The sequence below is a fragment of the Haliotis rufescens genome, unplaced genomic scaffold (genome assembly GCF_023055435.1).
Source record: "Haliotis rufescens isolate VD_foot unplaced genomic scaffold, xgHalRufe1.0.p SCAF_34, whole genome shotgun sequence".
NCBI classification, from domain to species: Eukaryota; Metazoa; Mollusca; class Gastropoda; order Lepetellida; family Haliotidae; genus Haliotis; species Haliotis rufescens.
The window spans coordinates 1683489-1706171 of record NW_025964046.1 but is presented as its reverse complement, the minus strand read 5'-3'; the positions used below and the strand labels follow the sequence as shown (position 1 = coordinate 1706171).

Genomic DNA, 22683 nt, shown 5'->3' with positions numbered 1-22683 from the left:
AACTAGTATCAAAACGTTTTACGGACGTTGGGCAATAATTGTTTCTTTGTTTGTTGTTTAATGCCGCACTGAGCAATATTCCAGCTATGTGACGGAGGTCTGTAAATAATCGAGTCTGGACCAGACAATTCAGTGATTGACGTCATGAGCATCGATCCACACAATTGGGAAACGATGACATGCATCAGCGAGCCTGACCACCCGATCCCGTTAGTCGCCTCTTACAACAAGCATAGTCACCCTTTACGGCAAGCATGGGTTGCTGAAGACCTTTTCCCTATCTGGATCGGTGTGTGGATATTATTAACAGTAGTTCCTGCTTGGTGGTTTGCATATTTATCGCATAGATAACACTGTCCAATATATGATTGAACTGATTACATATTAACGTCACAGGGGGCACGGGTGGCCCAGTGGTCTAAGGCGCCGCGATTCGCTGTGCAGTGTTGCGTCCCTTGGGCACGCCAGAAACCTATGATTGTGGGTTCGAATCCCGGTTCGCCACGATTATGTTTCTTGGTTTGTCAGCACCATACCCGTGCTCGTGGGTTTCACCGAAGTGGTCAACGTCTGAGACCTGCATCACTTCGGGCTTTCCTCCCACATTAAGCTGACACGCCGTGATATAACTGGAATACTGTTAAAAGCGGCGTTAAACCCAACTCACTCACTCACTATTAACGTCACATTAGTTTAATTCGGATTACCGGATCACGGGAAAGGAGTGATGTCCCTTTGCACACATATAACCATTCATTACTGTAATATTAGGCCGGATAGACGGGGTTCCTCTAGTGATGTGGTTCGGAGTTTGGTTTAATCACCAGTATATACTATTTCATTCAGTACCGCCCCGCTATAAGGCCACCAAATTCCCCCGTTACACCACAGTATGTCAGTTTGACGTGGGAGCAAATCCTAAAGTGGTGCAGGTCGCGGTGGTTTATAGCAATTTGGTGCCCCCAGTAATGTTTTGTTTGTTTGTTGTTTAATGCCACATTCAGCAATATTCCAGCTATATGACGGCGGTCTGTAAATAATCGAGTCTAGACCGGACCACCCAGTGATTCACATCATGAGCATCGATCCACGCAATTGGGATACGGTGACATGTATCAACCAAGTCAGCTGGAAGGACCACCCGATCCCGTTAGTCGCCTCTTACAACAAGCATGGGTTGCTGAAGACCTATTCTGCCCAGGATCTTCATGGGTTTTCCCTAGTAATGAAAGATAATGTTTAAACTATTGTACAATAACTATGTTAAAAAATAACAATTCATACAATACAAACTATTCGTATAAAACCAGTATCCTTTCTTCTCCCGCTGTTCAAAAACAATGAATTGGATGTAAAATACAAACTATCTTGACGAACACACGAAACAATGTGTTCATACAGGTCATGACGTCAGAGCAAACAATGTGTTCATACAGGTTATGACGTCAGAGCAAACAATGTGTTCATACAGGTCATGACGTCAGAGCAAACAATGTATTCATACAGGTCATGACGTCAGAACAAACAATGTATTCATACAGGACATGACGACAGAGTAAACAGTGTATTCATACAGGTCATGACGTCAGAGAAAACAATGTATTCATACAGGTCATGACGTCGGAGCAAACAATGTATTCATACAGGCCATGACGTCAGAGCAAACAATGTGTTCATACAGGTCATGACGTCAGAGCAAACAATGTATTCATACAGGTCATGACGTCAGAACAAGCAATGTATGCATTCAGGCCATGACGTCAGAGCAAACAATGTATTCATACAGGTTTGTCCCCCCGCTCCCCATGTAAGTCTCCCGGTCTGTCCCCCCGCTCCCCATGTAAGTCTCCCGGTCTGTCCCCCCAATCCCAATGTAAGTCCCCCGGTCTGTTCCCCGCTCCCCATGTAAGTCCCCCGGTCTGTTCCCCGCTCCCATGTAAGTCACCCGGTCTGTTCCCCACTCCCCATGTAAGTCACAACACAGTCTGACCACCCGATCATCAGTGACAGCCTCCGTGGTCTAGTGGAGAGAGTGTCCGCCCCTGAGATCTTTTTGTTAAGTTACTTATTTATTCAAGTGTTAATTAGTTTTGCATTGCGCCTTTTGATTTGCATTTTTAACTATTCTTTGTAATATAGGTTCTTTAACATCAAAATATACTGGACCGCCAGATATGTACAACTTTTATTCTACAAGACCGTCTAATGGTAGAGCGTCTGCCCGGAGAGCGGAAGGTCCGGGGTTCGATCCCCGGCCGCGTCATACCAAAAGACGTTAAAAGGTGGTACTTATTGTGACCCTTTCTGGTGCTCGGCATTAAGGGGCTCAAACAAGGACTGGTCGGCTCGGAGTCAGTATACTGTGTCTGAGTGGGGTATTCATGTTAAACTGCGGCATGGTATCTCAGTGAGCTAGCACTATAAATCGGCATCAGTCCGGACTAGTACAAGCAGCCACACGCACACACACGTGCATGCACGTCGCTATATAAGTGCAATAATCTTGGACGCGACGTTAAACCCAATTTCACCTCACCTCACCTAAATATACTCAGTAGCCCTGATCACAAATTCCAATCGATGCTACAGGCAGCGATATATAATTATTTATATATGTATGTTTAAGTGACTAACGGTACTTTCTTTCTTTCATACTACAGAGGGAGGTCGGGTAGCCAAGTGGTTAAAGCGTTCGCTCGTCACGCCGAAGGCCCGGGTTCAAATCCCGACATGGGTACAATGTGTGAAGCCCATTCCTGGTGTCCCCGTCGTGGAATGGTGCTAAATAAAGCGTCGTAAAACTATACTCACTCACTAAATATTCTTTGTAGTCGAGATTACAAATCCCAAACGGAAAACAGGTGGCGACGTATAGTTTATATACATCATTCTACGGTGATGTATAAATGTTTATATACATAAATGGCTAAATGCCTCACGGTTTAATTCATACTACAACAACATGAACGCACTTAAATAGTTCGCCTACAAAGTTTACCATTCAATTCAATTCAATTCAATTCTTTATGGTATGAAAGGCCACAGGCCCATATACAACGGAGTTACATAAGATATTTTATAAAATACAAAGTCAAGGTAACAATTCACTTCGTAACAAAAAAGCATCATGTATGTACAAAGCCAGTTGATGTTGTGTTATAAGATCCTTGCAAGACAGCAATGAAGACAATCTTTTAGCATTAAAATGAGATAGAGACCACTGCGGTAAGTACTTGTCTCTTAGATTTTCGTATATAGGGCAAATAAACATGAAATAGTATTCATCTTCGACAACAATGTCACAAAATGGGCATAATCGTATCGATTTCTCAATAGATGAAAATCTCCCTGTGTTAATTTTTAGATCATTCAGGCCAAGTCTAAAACGAATAAGGGTGTTACGAGAATTCCTGCACCGTAAATTTGATAAATTCACAGAAGGTATATGGTAGTGGAAGGTTTCTTAGCATTCTTACATTTGCACTCATCGGTAAAATAAATCCATCAATAATGGATAGATACCACAGCATGCACGTTCCCGCTCCCATTCGTCAATAAACGTGAATGATCCCGTCATCAGTATGACACAATCTTACGCAATTAAGACTTACTGAAACTTTTCTCCCAATATTTTTGGGTTGACCAGTTCAAACATTTAATCAATAATGAAAAGTAAATCACGTTAAAAGAATTTATTAAGTCGTAAAACCAAGGAAATCATAAACACAATATGAAAGTAATTTAATATGAGTTATAATGCTGACGCCAAGTTTACACTGAGCGGTCCCAGCAAGTCTAGAGTGTTATCGCGCACCTCGCACAGTCAGATGTTGTCCAGATTGGCTACATAATTGCGCAGTCGTTTCAAAGGGGGTGGCATCTACACTGGAAGAATTATTACATAAATTGTATGGTTTGGGCAACTAACAACACATTTCCGTGTTCGCTGTGTACGAATATCTGTCATATTTACAGAATCAAGCGTTCCAAGTGTCCACGTGCACTTTCGCGCCATTGTTGTTTACACGTGTTTGAAGTAAAAGGTGGGGGTACAACCAATGACAGGTGTTGCCATGTTGTTCATACATATATGCAAAAGAAGCAATTTGAGTTCACCATGTCTTTGATTTGATTCATCAGTCATAATTTGGGTCGAATATTCGTCTTTCTCGGAGTAATTTCTCTTCCCTGGGTCAAAGCGAGCTATCCTTGACCTACATTTCTGCAAGTAAAGAGAGACTGTTATCCGTACAACTTATGATGGCTATTGAACGGAACGGGCTTCTGCTGTCGTGTTGAAAACGCGAGCTTTTCAGTGTCAGTAAACGAGATTGAAATGCAATAGTTTACGATATATTTGAGTGTCACATTTGGTTTTTGCAATGGTATTTTATTACACTGATGACGAAAACAGTCCTCAGACAAACATGATATAAAATCTGAGTATTTGGATTGTTCGGTGTAGGTGAACATTTGTAACTAAATATAGTAAAAATATAAAAAAATATAACAAAAGGCAAAATTGCGATAAAAAAATTTGCCACGTGGTATTTTTTAAAATAAAATGACCAAAACCCTTTTTTCGAGGATTAGAATGCATTGTAGTCAGTAGACTGTAGTCATGTCTGTCTGCCTGCCTGCCTCTCTCTCTCTCTCTCTCTCTCTCTCTCTCTCTCTCTCTCTCTCTCTCTCAGTTGGGCAGTTGGGTGGTCTCTCGGTCAAACAAGTCCAGGTTCGACCCCAAAACATGCATTGTTTTTGGCCCGACAGTTTATGTGAAATCCGCCCTTGGTACCACACGCCGTGATTCGTTTAGCCTAGGATAGAAGCATTATCTACTCATGTCTTGATGAATGACTCCGCGTATGTTATGTATTATGTATATGCAAGATGATATAAATAGTTTTTACTCATTCTGGCAGTGAGTGTGTTTCGAGCCCCGTAAGCCTTCCGTATATATGATATTTGAAGTAATAGTAACTATGTGTTTGACATTTCGTTTGTACCACTGACAACCTGATATTTTTAGCCATGTTTCACATAACACAGTGGCCTGTAAAGATCCGGTTAGAATTTATCTTCAGCAACCAATGCTTGTTATAAGAGGCGGCTAACGGGATCGGGTGGTCCGGCTCGCTGAGTTTCTCACGCATGGCTTGGTTGATGCAGGGCACTCGCCACAGTGATGTTGCTTGAATATTGATGTTATGTATTGCATCTCCTTTTCCGCGCTCGCTCCTTCAAATTTCTCCTTACCTTACCTAGTCATTCATGTTTCTCCTTATCAGTGATTCACGTTTCTCCTTACCTGTTTTCTTTATATTCCTGAGGATCGACAACACACAACTTCCGTATCTGTAGTGAAGTGAGTGTACCACTAGGCTACACAGACGCTGGTAAATCAAAATGCTTTTAAGTACCATATTCCAGCAACTGATATTTTATGCCCGTTTCCTAAGGTTCATTAAAAGTATGTTTGAAACATAAAAATGTTGATAAATGTTGTTTTAAGTTTCTTATTTTGATTTATAAGTTAAATATAACACTTCCCCTTGGTTTTATCCCATGGATGCTGTTTTAGATATATAAAAAAACGAGGATGTGCTTTATCCTACACGTAAACAAACGAGGGGTTAAGTTGACCTGCTTTGGCTGATTTGTATTAAGGAGGGGCACGGGGGGCCCGGTCGTCTAAGGCGCCGCGATTCGCTGTGCAGAGTTGCGTCCCTTGGGCGCGCCAGAAACCTATGATTATGGGTTCGAATCCCGGTTCGCCCCAATCATGTTTCTAGGTTTGTCAGCACCATACCCGTGCTCGTGGGTTTCATCGAAGTGGTAAACGTCTGAGACCTGCATCACTTCGGACTTTCCCCCCACATTAAGCTGACACGCCGTGATATAACTTGAATACTGTTAAAAGCGGCGTTAAACCCAACTCACTCACTCACTCTCCTTACCTCGTGATTCACGTTTCTCCTTACCTCATGATTCACGTTTCTCTTTACCTCACGTAGTGATTCACCTTTCTTTTTACCTCGTGATTCACGTTTCTCCTTACCTTATCTAGTCATTCACGTTTCTCCTTACCTTACCTAGTGATTCACGTTTCTCCTTCCCTCGTGATTCACGTTTCTCCTTACCTCGTGATTCACGTTTCTCCTTACCTTACCTAGTGATTCACGTTTCTCCTACCCTCGTGATTCACGTATTTCCTTACCTCACGTTTCACCTTACCTATCCAGTGATTCACGTTTCTCCTTACCTCGTGATTCACGTTTCTCTTTACCTCACCTTGTGATTCACGTTTCTCCTTACCTCACCTTGTGATTCAAGTTTCTCCTTACCTCACCTAATGATTCACGTTTCTCCTTACCTAGTCATTCACGTTTCTCCTTACCTCGTGATTCACGTTTCTTCTTACCTCACTTAGTGATTCACGTTTCTCCTTACCGGTCTTAGTGATTCACGTTTCTCCTTCCCTCGTGATTCACGTTTCTCCTTACTTATCTAGTCATTCACGTTTCTCGTTACCTTACCTAGTGATTCACGTTTCTCCTTCCCTCGTGATTCACGTTTCCCCTTACCTCACGTGTCTCCTTACCTATCCAGTGATTCACCTTTCTCCTTACCTCGTGATTCACGTTTCTCTTTACCTCACGTAGTGATTCACGTTTCTCCTTACCTTACCTGGTGATTCACGTTTCTCCTTACCTCACGTTTCTCCTTACCTATCCAGTGATTCACGTTTCTCTTTACCTCACGTAGTGATTCACGTTTCTCCTTACCTTTTTAGTGATTCACGTTTCTGCCTTCACCACTGATTCACGTCTCTGCCTTCACCACTGATTCACGTCTTTCTTCACCACTGATTCACGTCTTTCTTCACCACTGATTCACGTCTTCCTTCACCACTGATTCACGTCTCTGCCTTCACCACTGATTCACGTCTTCCTTCACCACTGATTCACGTCTCTGCCTTCACCACTGATTCACGTCTTTCTTCACCACTGATTCACGTCTTTCTTCACCACTGATTCACGTCTTCCTTCACTACTGGTCCACGTCTCTGCCTTCACCACAGATTCACGTCTTCCTTCACCACTGATTCACGTCTCTGCCTTCACCACTGATTCACCTCTTTCTTCACCACAGATTCACGTCTCTGCCTTCACCACTGATTCACGTCTTTCTTCACCACTGATTCACGTCTTCCTTCACCACTGATTCACGTCTTCCTTCACCACTGATTCACGTCTCTGCCTTCACCACTGATTCACGTCTTTCTTCACCACAGATTCACGTCTCTGCCTTCACCACTGATTCACGTCTTTCTTCACCACTGGTTCACGTCTCTGCCTTCACCACTGATTCACGTCTTCCTTCACCACTGATTCACGTCTCTGCCTTCACCACTGATTCACGTCTTCCTTCACCACTGATTCACGTCTTTCTTCACCAATGATTCACGTCTTTCTTCACCACTGATTCACGTCTTCCTTCACCACTGATCCACGTCTCTGCCTTCACCACTGATTCACGTCTTCCTTCACCACTGATTCACGTCTTTCTTCACCACTGATTCACGTCTTCCTTCACCACTGATTCACGTCTTTCTTCACCACAGATTCACGTCTTTCTTCACCACTGATCCACGTCTTTCTTCACCAATGATTCACGTCTTTCTTCGCCACTGATTCACGTCTTTCTTCACCACTGATTCACGTCTCTGCCTTCACCACTGATTCACGTCTTCCTTCACCACTGATTCACGTCTTTCTTCACCACTGATTCACATATCTGCCTTCACCACAGATTCACGTCTTCCTTCACCACTGATTCACGTCTTTCTTCACCACTGATTCACGTCTCTGCCTTCACTACTGATTCACGTCTTCCTTCACCACTGATTCACGTCTCTGCCTTCACCACTGATTCACGTCTTCCTTCACCACTGATTCACGTCTTTCTTCACCACTGATTCACGTCTTCCTTCACCACTGATTCACGTCTCTGCCTTCACCACTGATTCACGTCTTTCTTCACCACTGATTCACGTCTTCCTTCACGACTGATTCACGTCTCTGCCTTCACCACTGATTCACGTCTTCCTTCACCACCGATTCACGTCTTCCGTCACCACTGATTCACGTCTCTGCCTTCACCACTGATTCACGTCTCTGCCTTCACCACTGATTCACGTCTTCCTTCACCACTGATTCACGTCTTCCTTCACCACTGATTCACGTCTTCCTTCACCACTGATTCACGTCTCTGCCTTCACCACTGATTCACGTCTTCCTTTACCACTGATTCACGTCTCTGCCTTCACCACTGATTCACGTCTTTCTTCACCACTGATTCACGTCTTCCTTCACTACTGATTCACGTCTTCCTTCACCACTGATTCACGTCTCTGCCTTTACCACTGATTCACGTCTTTCTTCACCACTGATTCACGTCTTTCTTCACCACTGATTCACGTCTCTGCCTTCACCACTGATTCACGTCTCTGCCTTCACCACTGATTCACGTCTCCTTCCTCTTATATTGATTCGTAGCTTACTTCCTTAAATATGAACTACAGTAATTAATGAGGAGTGACGTGGTTGCACGTCTCGTTCAGGCAGGCTGACATACTGGGGATTAACAATTGGGATTCTTTCAATTGATAGCATTTGAGTGATTCTAGACATATATTCATACAAAAACTACATGGTAACAAGATGTTATTAAAAGTTTATTCCGACAAAGGTTGTCATGACTTGGTCACCTTGATCAGTATCATGCCATGTGTGGGTGAGTGAGTGAGTTTGGCTTTACGCCGCTTTTATCAATATTCCAGCAATCTCACGTCAGAAAGGGGCTTCACACATTGTACCCATGTGGGCAATCGAACCCGGGTCTTCGACTTGACGAACGAACGCTTTACCCACTAGACCACCCCTAGTTATAAATGCCAAACACTGTAGATCAAACGCTTGTCCCGTGAAGATCCGGGGTAGGATAGGTCTTCAGCAACCCATGCTTGCCGTAAAAGGCGACTATGCTTGTCGTAAGAGGCGACTAACGGGATCGGGTGGTCAGGCTCGCTGACTTGGATGATGCATGTCATCGTATCCCAGTTGCGTAGATGATGTCAATCACTGGATTGTCTGGGCCAGATTCGATTATTTACATACCGCCGCCATATATATACACTCTTCAAAAAAAGAAACGCACAGATTGTGTTTAGTGAATTTAATTGTACCTAATAAAGTCGATATATTTAATTTAATATCATAGATACAAATATGAAATTTTGGAGCTCGAAAGTCACATGTTGTCGTTGTACAAAGGCATTGAAAACTGTTCATTATCATATCACATAAGGCCACAAGGTTGCGCTGAACTCAGTATCTCGTGTGGCAGCCCCGGGCAGCAATCTCGGCTCTGCATCTCCTCGGCACTGACTGGATAAGTGTACGAGTTCTGTCCTGCAGAATTCTGCGCCATTCTGTTTGTAACGCGTTGGCCAGTTGTGGGAGTGTGTGCGGCGTGTTTTGACGTTGACGTACACGTCGATCGAGTTCATCCCAGGGGTGTTCGATTGGATTGAGATCTGGAGATCTCGACGGCCAGGGCAAGTCGTTGATGTTGACATTATGAAGGTAGTCTACCGTGACACGAGCTGTCTTGCGGTCAATGACTGGGAGAAGGTGGGGCTGAAGAATTTGATTCATGTAGGAATTTGCTGTCTCTCGCAGGTGAAGAAGATATCGTGATTCATCGCTAAACCACACTCGTCTCCAGTTTCTCAAATTCCAAGGCTGTAGGGTATGGCACCAACGCAAGCGTCGCTTTTGATGGGTCTGTTGCAAAACAGGGACGATAAATGGTCTTCTGGGTCGGATTCCCGCCTCGCGAAAATGGTTCCTGACAGTCTGGTCCGATATCCTCCGAAACCAGGGATGCGTCCTGCAGACTCCGTAGCTGTAGCATTGCGATGAGGTAGGTGGAACAGTCGAATGTAGCGATCCTGCGCAGGGGTGGTAACTCTTGGTCGGCCGGTTCTCGGACGGTCTGCAGTGGAATTGAACTGTGTGTATCGGTCACAAAGGCGGTAAATGGTGCTGTGGTGGACGTTTAAGTGGCGTGCAACAGAAGACTGCGATTCCCCTCTTTGGATACGTCCTATGGCGATGTTCCGATCGGCAGCGCTGAGTCTCGGAATTTTCGAACTTGAAAAATGTTGACAACTGAATGACAAGTTATTGGCTCATGCTTGCCTTTTTATAGCCAATTCCACGAGTTACGAATACCATAACTTGCACGTGCATGTTGCTTTACTGTTTTCTGTTGATTGCAAATCGGCAATGGCTGCATTTTGACTCGCCGTTTGTCGAATATCAGGCCACCAACATTTTCCAATAACATATATCCAATTTATATCCGGATTTTTTGTGAAGTCAGGTTCAATGAACTATATACTGCCTGCGCGTTTCTTTTTTTGAAGAGTGTAGCTGGAATATTGTTGATCGTGGCGTTGAACCACAAACCCAAACCAAAACGTTTTAGCTCTCCTGAAATTAGGAGACTTGAGGGTTCATTGCATACTCTTGGGTTTCTTTGTAGAATAGTGACGGGCATGCACGTGTGTTAGTATGGCTGCTTGTATACTAGTCCGGACTGATGCCGATTTATAGTGCTAGCCCACTGAGATACCATGTGGCAGTTTAACATGAATACCCCACTCAGACACAGTATACTGAATCCGAGCCGACCAGTCCTTGTTTTAGCCCCTTAATGCCGAGCACCAGAAAGGGTAACAATAAGCACCATCTTTTAACGTCTTTTGGTATGACGCGGGATCGAACCTCGGACCTTCCGCTCTCCGGGCGGACGCTCTACCATTAGACCACGGAGGCGGTCCCGAACACCTAGGTAATATGTTGTGCAGGTATATTGTACTGAAAGCTTGTATACTGGAGATCCAGGTAATGACATGACTCTTGGTGAAACTAGGTCATGTGTAATGGACAACTGGTCGCCAGCAATGTACATGACTTGCCGAGCACCAGAAAGGGTAACAATAAGTACCATCTTTTAACGTCTTTTGGTATGACGCGGGATCGAACCCCGGACCTTTCGCTCTCCGGGCGGACGCTCTACCACTAGACCACGGAGGTGGTCTTGTAGAATGTAAGTTGTACATTATCACCAGGGGTATAGGTGGTTTTATGCGCGCGGATAAGGTTTAATACGACTCGCCTAAAACCAAACGCGGGACGCGTTAAAGGGGCACTGATCTAAAGCACTTCCCCGGGACTGGTTGTTGCTTTTGTTATTGTTTTTTTCCCCGTGAGTACCCGAATGATATAGCAGAAACCTAGACTAGTTCGCTCCCTGTGTTGCGCAATTCGTAAGCGCATTTGTCACTCTATTGATAGCAAAAGGGCATATGGTCACATTGATTAACAAAATGAAATACAGTTTGGGAAATAATAAGGAAATGTAGGTCTCTATGTGGGTATCATCGGTAATGGTGACGAGGTTTTGATAAGTCACTTGCTTGGTAATTGTGCGATTTTCTTTACACTATTTTGACTTACAACAAAAATATTTCTCCTGAGCATTGCTTATTTTATCGTGTTTATATTTCAACGGTCAAAATGTGCTAAATTTTCACTTAGAAAATTTATTTAACGCCTGAATATTCAGTTATTTTACAAATTGACTGAAAAATATGTCCATCTGTATTATTATGAAAACGAATTCAAAGCATGTTTATGTTTAATATCACCAAGAGACCGAAAATGTTACGGTGAAAAGTACATTTCTATATTATTTGGCTTCTAATCCTACATAATGATCTATTGTGATGTATTTAGGCCCTTTTGGTCGTCTTAATCAATTTTAGTCAATCTGTTAAAGAAATGGACAGATCTTTCAGTCAAAACGTCTGAACTATTTGCACATTTTATAAATTGCCTGAGAGAATCACATTTTAGAAATTGACTGTAATATATACACGCTTACAAAGGAAAAGACTTGCGAAAACAACGTCTATCGCGCATCGAAGAATTTCTCAGCCAAGACTAAGAGGAACAAGAATGAATCTGTCTAATGCTACAGCAAATGAAGGAAAACAAAATGCAAATATCATAAGTACAACCTACCAAATTTATGTGTAAAATTTAAGGCAGCTTTCTTGTTCGAGGAATGTATCCGTGAATATCCACACAAAGGAACAATACCCCACACGTCTGCAGCTTTACAAAGAAGCTTATTCGATGTCACGTGTCTCTGTAACAATCAAATATTTTAAAATGTATATATATATATATATATCGTTTCGGGATATTATAACCCGTGTTCGTTTCTCAACTGATCACTTAGTTTGTTGCAGGTGTTTAACTTAGGCGTCTCTCCAAGGTCAGCTGAGAAAGCCCAGGTGACAACTATTTTCCTCACGTCCTCGGATCCTAAAAAATCCATTGAGTTAGAAAACAATGAGCAATCAATTAACGTATTATCAGTAAACCCTTTGAACAAAGTATGTTGTTTTCACATTGGCACTATACGCCATGGTATGAGTGTATTCCCTTTGTTTTTGTAAACCTAGACATGTAAACACTCACTTTTGACATATCCACTGTGAAAGATAACAATGATTAATCAATCGATGTATTTTCTGTTAATCCTTTGATGACAAAAAAGTAAATCACCTGACCATTCATCTCTTGCTGGGCTGCCACGTGCATATTACATAACACACATTTCACCTCACTTCAAACCTGGATTTAGATTGAATAATTACCCCAGACACAATAAATGCCTAATGGGAACCTTTGTCAGGTATTCTGAGTGGTGCTACCACTAATTATACCTGTAATAAATTCATTAACTGAGCATCAAGTGAATGACGACAAATACACAAGTGTAGGGTTATACCAGAAAACGTGGATGACAACAAGGGATCGCAGTAGTAATGGTATTATCGACTTTTTATTATTATTAAACTATAACCATCTGGGGTATTTCCAAATGACGACATCCGATGAGCTCCGCCGTTCTTTTTGTCTGTTTGTTTAGGCTGAAGAAATTAAATAACATGCGCCCCTTGTCGAAATCTTTATAGATCACGGTTAACCAATCAGTGTTCCAAAATGAGTAAAATAAATATTGCCTCCATGTTTATTTAGCTGTCCTTGAGGACGGTAGCCCAGTCTCTGGTCACGCTCAGTTGCGTTGCGTACCATCCGGGTACTATCGGGGAAAAACAATAACAAAGGCAGTCCCGAGGAGGTGAGGTGAAATTGGGTTTAACGTCGCGTCCCATTCGTGATCAACTCGTGTTATTCCGGGACAAGCCGAATAGCGACTCGTGTCCCTCTCATGGCCATTTTTGCAACCGGGTTCCGTCTTAGCGCAAACGGGCATACCTAAAACAATTGTCAATTCGTTGCGCAATGGTTCACATATATTTCCCCATATATTATTTATATTTCAGATGCAATTTAAAGCACATCAGGACATGCGAAATTATACAGTATGATTGAACACATTTAACTGTGTCTTGAGTATATTTTTAGATGCAAGACATATGTAAAAACAGAAATTATTTCTGAGGGATTCTTTGACGAAGAACTTGAAATCATACGCGTATTCTGATTGGTTTGTCGTATTTTCGCACATAACATTCATCGATAGGGGGACGAGTCTTCTTGCAGGTTACGGAAAGGGGCGAGTGGTGACGAATGGTCGCGTCCAATAGCAATAGCACTTAAATAGCGACGTGTGTGTGTGTGTGTGTGTGTGTGTGTGTGTGTGTGTGTTTGTGTGTGTGTGTGTGTGGTTTCTTGGACTAGTCCGGACGGATGCCGATTTATAGTGCTAGCTCACTGAGATACCATGCCGCAGTTTAACATGAATACCCCACTCAGACACAGTATACTGACTCAGAGCCGATCAGTCCTTGTTTTAGCCCCTTAATGCCGAGCGCCAGACAGGGTAACAACAAGTACCATCTTTTAAAGTCTTTTGGTATGACGCGATCGGGGATCGAACCCCGGACCTTCCGCTCTCCGGGGTGACGCTCTACCACTAGACCACGGAGGCGGTCCTCAGTCCCGAGGAATTGCTTTAGATCTGTGCCCCTTTAAATCACAAAACCCTCGTCATACTGCCATAACGAGTTTATCTTGACGACATGTTTCCATCTGCCATTGTAAAAGAATTAAAAAAAATTGGAAATTGATGGAAAACAGCCGTTCGATTAAGCTGTGGTTAACATTTAGTACATGTAAGTCACGTGACGCTCATTTCCTAGGAAAAAGTGTGAGGCCTTTTTGGCGTCGATACAGGGTATAAAGGATTTATTCTCTCTCTCAGAAGTCCACGTACAGCCCGTGTTCTCCGTAGCGGGGTATAAGGAATTTATCTCCCTCCCAGGCGAGATACATAGTATTTTGTCTAGATCAAGTGAACAAATCAGATACCCTCACTCTGATAAGGAGGTATGGTATTCTATGATATTTCATCAAAATCACGTGATGCAGTGAGATCTTAACAGTCGGACATGGAGGTAAGATAATGAATTTTATTTAACCTTACGCATTACTTTTCTTCAGAGACTATATGTTAGTCTATAAAATAACATAAGGCGTCTGTTTCACAAATTGCGACATAAAACGTCTTGATACAGGGGTGTGTTAGCGACCAACAAATGCAGGTCAGTAAAAGTAGGACAGCACGTGCTTGACCCCAATTCTGATTTAAGCTCTTACTCGCACTGCAGTGTGTCCACGAAGCATGTTTTCCCCGTGCACGTGCGTAGGTCTGGGCGTGAAGTAGTATTTGCACCTGCATCACGTGCTGTAAATATTACACATGTATGGATTTGCCGTTTAGCAACTGACACCAATGCATGCATACTGAAAAAAAATCACTTTAAATCCCGGACACCGTCATGCACATGAAGCGTGGGCACATGTTTTTCGGGAAGGTTGACTGAACTCTGTCTACATAAACAGAGGCACTCAGCTGGTGTCGCGTACCAACAGTGGAACCAGTTTATCGAAATGAACCACACAACTGTTGTATGAATGCAAATGTGCGTTTTGTTTTGTTTGTTTGTTTATTTGTTATTTAACGGCACACTCAGCAATATTCCAGCTATATGGCGGCGGTCTGTACATAATCAAGTCTGGACCAGACAATCCAGTGATTGATATGAGTTTCGATCCACGCAATTGAGATACGATGACATGCATCAACCAAGCCAGCGAGCCTGACCACCCGATTCCGTTAGTCGCCTCTTACGTCAATGGTAGTACTAGTATTTTTGTAAAAACATATTGCAAAATTACATGGTTACAATATTGTGACCCGCTGGTATACCAGATCACCTACAGAATTCTAGGACCGCCTCTGTAGTCTACTGGATAGAACGTCTACCCACAGCGCATAAGGTCCGGGGTTCGATCCCCGACTGATACCAAAAGACGTTAAAATGTGGTACTTGTTGTTACCCTGCCTGGCACTCTGTATTAAGGGGCTGAAACAAGGTCTCGAGACACTTCTGGCTCCGCATACGTACGTCTTCTTTCTACCCGTGAAGATCCGGGGTATCCGGTTGGGTAGCCTAGTGGTTAAAGCGTTTGCTTGTCACGCCGAAGACCCATGTTCGATTCCACACATGGGTACAATGTGTGAAGCTCATTTCTGGTGTCCCCCGCCGTGATATTGCTTGAATATTGCTAAAAGCGGAGTAAAATCATATTCACTCACTTTCTCTTATATAAAAGAATTATGAATGAGTGACCGAGGTTCATTGAATTAATTCCAACATGTTTGGATAGTTTGATATACACACAGGTCGATAACGACGCCTAAGCGTTAAATATTATCAGTGTAATATCTGTCTTTCTTTCTCTTTGTGTCTCTCTTTCTGTCTGACACTCTCTCTCTCTCTCTCTCTCCCTCTCTCTCTCTCTCTCTCTCTGTGTGTGCAGTGAGTGAGTGAGTATGGTTAATATTCCAGGAATATCACGGCGGGGGATACCAGAAATGGGCTTCACACATTGTACTCATGTCGAGAATCGAACCCGGGTCTTCGGCGTGACGAGCGAACGCTTTAACCACTAGGCTACCCGACCGCCCCCTCTCTGTGCAGACGGAAACAACAACACGGACGAGAGACATGACAACCAGACATCATAGTTACTTTTCCCCCTTCTATTCATTACGTACACACCAATGAAGTATGGACATAATATATTTATGAACAAAACAACACAACGCCGAGTACTTATTAATAATAGTTATTAATAAGTATTCAGCGATGTGTTATGTTTTAAATTCTAAAGTAAATTGCAAGTACTCTTATATATTTATAACTTTGTTATAACGGCAGCTTGAGGTATAGGACATTCTATTTGAAACTTTTACTACATTTGGCATGCCAAACATGGATTACAAATAGGGCTGGGACGGGTAACTCGGGTACTCGGGTCGGGTGGGTCCTGAGTAGGACCCGGGTACCCACAAGACTACCCGGACCCGTGGTTAGTCACATGATATATTGTTTAATGACAAAAACTCACTATAGCTCAGTGGTTATACTACAAGTCGCTAATGTTCGCAATTCCTTCTGACGATGCACACATTCCTATTGACTTGTATATGTTTGAATGAAGATAAAGCTTCAATCAACTTCAGTAAACGCATGATCTGATTTTTTTATACATGTTTCCAAACAGTTTTAGCCAGGGCTGCGGTAAAACAATTACCAATCAGACATTGTGTTCCCAACTCTTGAGACTTGCAGTGGGTACCCGGGTAGGGTCGGGTAATAGGGGGTTGGGTACCCGGGTAGTAAATTTGGACTCGTCCCAGCCCTAATTACAAACATTTCGTAGCAGACAGACAGACAGACAGACAGACAAAAGGAACATAGAGACAACATGGACATTGAAGACAAAGACAGACACCACAGACTAGGGGGGCAGACAGCCACGAAGACGAACAGACAGACACTTTATCGTATGTATACGTGATAACATGAATCTTTCTAAATTTGATTTTATAGAATGCACACAGACAAGCCAGAACCAAATACCGTGAATAATGCAGGTTAAACAACCTCCCCAAAATGTGTCGTTATCTTTTCCATGTAAATAATAACTTCACTGTAATACGTGGATATTCAATTCGACAACACAACGCAAAAACCGGAAATATGTTCGAATCAAACTCAGATGTTATCAACATTATGAGTCGTCAGTTCCGTGTCATTACTCAATACAACCAAAGCATGAACAGGTTTCGTTTCCTCTATTGTCGTGAACAACAGAAGACACCGCCAGTGAAAATATAGTGACCCCTAAAACATGTTTTCGTAAGACGCGTTGCAGCAGAAGACCGTTAGGTGACATTAACAGTTAACACTAGTTGCACGGAAAGCAGTTTGTCCCGGCTACAAGGGCCGACACTGGAGCCCACTTTGTCTCTTTACCGTTTAGAAAGTGTCCGATCTTGTTGAAATTGAAAATCAACAATTACAGCCGATGTAACGCCACACAATCATAGACAGTGGTAAGTCTACATTGATTTCTATTTTATCTCCACTTACAAGTCCACGAAAACTCTTGTTTTCATTGAAGATTGGGGCGCCGCATGTTTCGGCCGGACGAGCTGGCTGACAGAAAAAGAGGCGAAACATTGAGGCTTGCATATGTAATTAGCTCTCTGTTTTGATCAAAATACGCAAATCTAGACGTTAACAATGACCAATCGCACCACTAAAGTGATTTATTTGATAAAATGAACCGTGTTTCAGTTACCTGTGCCGGGTGTCTCGGTCTATAAACGTATTTTTGAGTTTGACACGACAAGCGTCTGAGAGCGTTGCTTGGAGGGGTCACACAGAGCTACTCGCCGTCAACATACTCCAAACACATAGATTCACATCTACAAGCTGCGATCGCAATGAAATTAACCTCTAGGATTGTTAAGCTTTCAAAATACCCCAACTTGTCAGTCAATCGTTGCTGATCGCGTAACCAACGCGAGTCATCAGCTGATGGAATATGTGAAAACGACATGCATCCCCGATTTCAGTTTGACCCGATGTGAAAGGCACGAAACGGAACTAGAGTGTTGCCGCGACTGAACCCTTTTTCTTGTATCATAACGTCTGTCTTCGTGTTTATTTGATAGTATGACTGAATATTGTCGTATTTTGGTTTGAAATCGCAGGCGACATGGACAAATGAAATCGACAAGTGTTGTGATTGTACCTACAGCAGGTGCTCGCTCGGCTGTCAATCAACAACGTAATCAGTTTCAAATCGCCTCTGGTTCGTAGTGTTTACATTTCCGCGATGCCCATCTAGAAATTCTATTAAACCCTCTTTAAAAGTGTATCATGGAACTGTTATGTTTGCCTGATATTGATTGTATGTTTGTAAACAGTGGAGATGAGGTTTCGGTTGAATCGCTTGTGACATTGACAATACCACGTGACCCTTCTAACAATGTATTACACTGTGGCGGAAGAGGAAGGTACTTGCTTTTAATGCACAGGCTTGTGTTGACTTTTGGGAAAAAATAACATTTCTTTCGTTTTAGGGACGAATTAGAACGGAATTATTGTCTCCTAAGGTCGGAAAGCACAACAAAGGGAGTTAACGTGGTCTAGTAAGGGTATATGGACCAATATGTACTTAAGTTTAATTCCACTTGGGGTTGGGGTTTTGGCTCAATAAAAATGGTTTCTTACAAGCTAAGTTGTGTTATTTTATAAAGTATATATCTGCGATATTTAATAAACAGCCTTCAGTAAATTACAGCAAATAATATTTTAAATGAAAATATAGTATCCCAAAGTGCTATCTTTTAAAATCTCATGAGTGACCTATTTTTCATTGGTGTGTAAATTGTTAATTGTTGCATTGTTGCTGCATTTCATAGAGGTTACTGGCAGTGGGGTGGGGGGGTGGGTTGGGGTGGGGAGAGATGTTTTCACGGGTGGCATGATACATGAGTGAAAATATCTCCTTTTCCCCCTTCATGAGAAGAGAGAAACATGATATTTTTTACAAGACACATGGAATATCCTATTTATTATAGACTTTTTGTGTAAGGGTCTACCCCATAATTAAATTGTTTCATTACAAATGTAAAACCTTGAAACGTAATTTCTCCCTACTTAACACACAGGGACAGTTCACCACCCCTTGTATTTGCGACTTAAAAAGTAGTATGGTGTTTGCAAAATCATAAGCAATATAAACAAGTAAAAGTATCCAAAAATATTTAGGGTCACAAAAATTCTTTATCATACATTTAGATATGATTATATACAAAATCAACTTCAACCAAAAGTATTCTTGAAAACTAGGAGACCTCTGTTGAAGGTGAAAGCATAAACGCTGGTCAAGTTACAAAATTGGCGCATTTCAAAATACAGTCTCGATTGACGAGTTAAATTCGAAATTTACAGTTTACAACGAAACATTTTCATGAGAATAACGACAAGAAGTGATATTAACTCCATAAATGACCATCTGTCATTATTTTGCCTTGTTAATGTGGAACTAATGTGAAAGGGATGTCAACAGTTTGTGTAAAAGTTAGACACTAAGAATAAGGGGAGACAATTTAAGGGGAGCTAACTTGTATGACGTTAGTTCCGTCAAAGTGTTATGTTCACTGCAGTGAAATATCAAGTGTTATGTTCACTATAATGAAAAAAATCACTTTTCTTCACTTCAGAAAACTCAGTCTTTCACACTGACGTATATAATAAACACAGTGTTTATCCTAATACAGGATATTTACCATCCCCAACCACGCAAGCGTGAAAACCTCTTTATCATATAATGTCATTCTTCAAATCTGTGCTCTAAACATCTCTTCCCATGTCTTACAAACATTACCTAAACATAGCAATATATATTATGTCAGAAGGTAAGTGATGTGTCAGTCGGACAGTGACAGTAGCCAATATAGTTCCAACTGAAACCTGCTACTTATACAGTGGCGTAACTACATATGGGCAAAGCCACAATTGCCAACACAAATTGTTTCTACTTGCCTTTCACGGCAATTCATCGGTCTGTTCTGTAGAGTAACTGTTCTTTATCAAAGGGAAAGTTCTCTAACCCTAGTCTATGAGACGTCACATTTGTTTAGAGTCAGCCTGTCCTGCCATAACTTTACAAAGTGCAGTCAGATGTACACACAGCGACAAAATGAAACAAAGTAACAATTTGGACATATTACGGCCAAATCCAACTGTTTTAGTTTGGGGAGAATGTTCCAAGTGGCAGAGGTCTACAAGCAGAGATGGAACCTGATCCCACTAGGCTAGTGTCCTCGATAAATTGTTTCGCAATTTATATCTCCAAAGTTGCCAAAACTTGTAAAATGCCATTCGTGACCAACTTGTGTAATTCCGGGGCATGCCGAATAGCGACTCGTGCCCCTCTCGTGGCCATTTTTGTGACCGGGTTGCGTCTTAGCGCAAACGGGCATACCTAAAACAATTGTCAACTTGTTGCGTAATGGTTCACTCTTTTTCCCCATATATTATATACATTTCAGATGCAATCAGGACGTGCGGAATAAAACAGTATGATTGAACACATTTAACTGTGTCTTGAGTATATTTTTAGATGCAAGACATATGTAAAAACAGAAATTATTTCTGAGGGATTCTTTGACGAAGAACTTGAAATCATACTCTCATTCTGATTGGTTTGTCGTATTTTCGCACATAACATTCATCGATAGAGGGATGAGTCTTCTTGCAAGTTACGGAAAGGGGCGAGTGGTGACGAATGGTAAAATGCCTTAGCTACGTCACAGTTAGACCCTGATTTTCAGTATGTTAGACTGTCCTTTTGATAATGATAGCAATTATCCTGTAGTTTCTCCAGATGCCCGGTGGTCAACATAGTTAGTTCTGACTCAAACGCCGAATGACAAGGGTGACGCCATGTTTGTTTGTATGCACTGAAGGTCCCAACTTGACCTTTGATATCTGCATCTCTATCTGAATATGATAATTAATGTTTAATGTTATAAACTTGCCAAATACATGGGGCGTGCATCTGTGCATATTTATTAAATGACCATGATGAATATCAGTATTTTGGTAAAACAAAAAGTGACATCGTATCCATTCACAAATTCAAGTGTCAATGAATGGCTGACAACAAACTTGGTCCAGTGCAAATCTGAAATTTGATATACTGTATTCGACGTAATAAATGCCCCGTTCTTACAAGCGCTACTGCTATATTTGCTAATATATTGGCTAGTGAAAATCCCTATTAGCACCCTTCCAAATGATCAATGTACACAAGACATATTTGTTCTTGTATAATACGCACTCGTGTGTTATATGCACCCTTAATTATGGGCAATTAAATTATATCTGTTGTGTATAATACGTATCATTTCAGGCTGTCAGCATAAACCACGAAATTTATGATCTTTCAACTCTTTTTTTTCCACCAAAATTATATTCTGATTACAGAGCCCCCAGTTTCTAATTTTGAGAACGTCCTTACATCTTATTACATTCGGTAAAACATCACTGGACATGCTAATTTACTGTTTAAGTTATCATTCTTGTTCTGCTAGGCATTGTTTTATATGCAGCGATTAAGCCTCAATGGCGGTAATTGCACAGTGGTTGATGTAAATAACAGTGGGCAGTGTGATCTGCCGAACACCTCACACATGATTTCTCCTGCAATATTGAATGAAATTTTGAATTAAATGAATCAAATAGATGATTACAAACAAAAGTCCAGACATACAATGAACACTTTTTATAACCAGACAGTGTAATTACAAGATTAAATTGCGTACTTCAGTGCAGATTTATTGACATTGTATTTACGGTATTAAGTGCTCAAGGTGATGTTGGAAAAAAACATCACAACTCATTATGGCGTGTATAAAACACAAAAAAGTGTGCACTATTCTCAAGAAAATGCGGTTAACATTTTGTTGTACTTGTATTTGTTCCATGTGTGAGTGAGTTGGGATTAACGCCGCTTTTAACAGTATTCCAGTTATATCGTGGCGTGTCAGCTTAATGTGGGAGGAAAGTGGTAAACGTCTGAGACCTGCATCACTTGGGGCTTTCCTCCCACATTAAGCTGACACGCTATGGTATAACTGGAATACTGTTAAAAGCAGCGTTAAACCCAACTCACTCACTCACTCATTTTCAGATCGGCAATTTAATGATGTTGCATGGACATGACGCGATGTCATCAATGGTCGTTAGTTTTTCTTTAAAACAATCCATCTTGTGTCGCAATAAATTCAACATTTTGGGTTCATTTTAAAAAATTGTTAATATAAGTATAGAAACAATTGAATAAAGTTTAAAGGTGAGGGGGTTTAACGTCGAGTCCAAGATTATTGTGCTTATATAGCGATGCATGTGTGTGTGTGGCTGCTTGTACTAGTCCAGACTGATGCCGATTTATAGTGCTAGCTCACTGAGATACCATGCCGCAGTTTAACATGGATACCCCACTCAGACACAGTATACTGACTCCGAGCCAACCAGTCCTTGTATTAGCCCCTTAATGCCGAGCGCCAGGTAGGGTAACAACAAGTACCATCTTTGAACGTCTTTTGGAATGACGCGGCAGGGGATCGAACCCCGGACCTTCTGCT

General features: G+C 41.9%; 1 protein-coding gene across 1 annotated transcript in view; it reads left to right on the top strand.

Annotated features, from left to right (window-relative positions):
- Nucleotides 1-17444: 17444 nt before the first annotated feature.
- The window catches only part of LOC124119696 (HMG box transcription factor BBX-like), a 35335-nt gene continuing 30096 nt past the window's right edge, over nt 17445-22683 (top strand). Inside the window, exon 1 of the mRNA XM_046482296.2 lies at nt 17445-17574. The gene's annotated coding sequence lies outside the window, so the exon portion shown is untranslated. The remainder of the gene's footprint in view (nt 17575-22683) is intronic.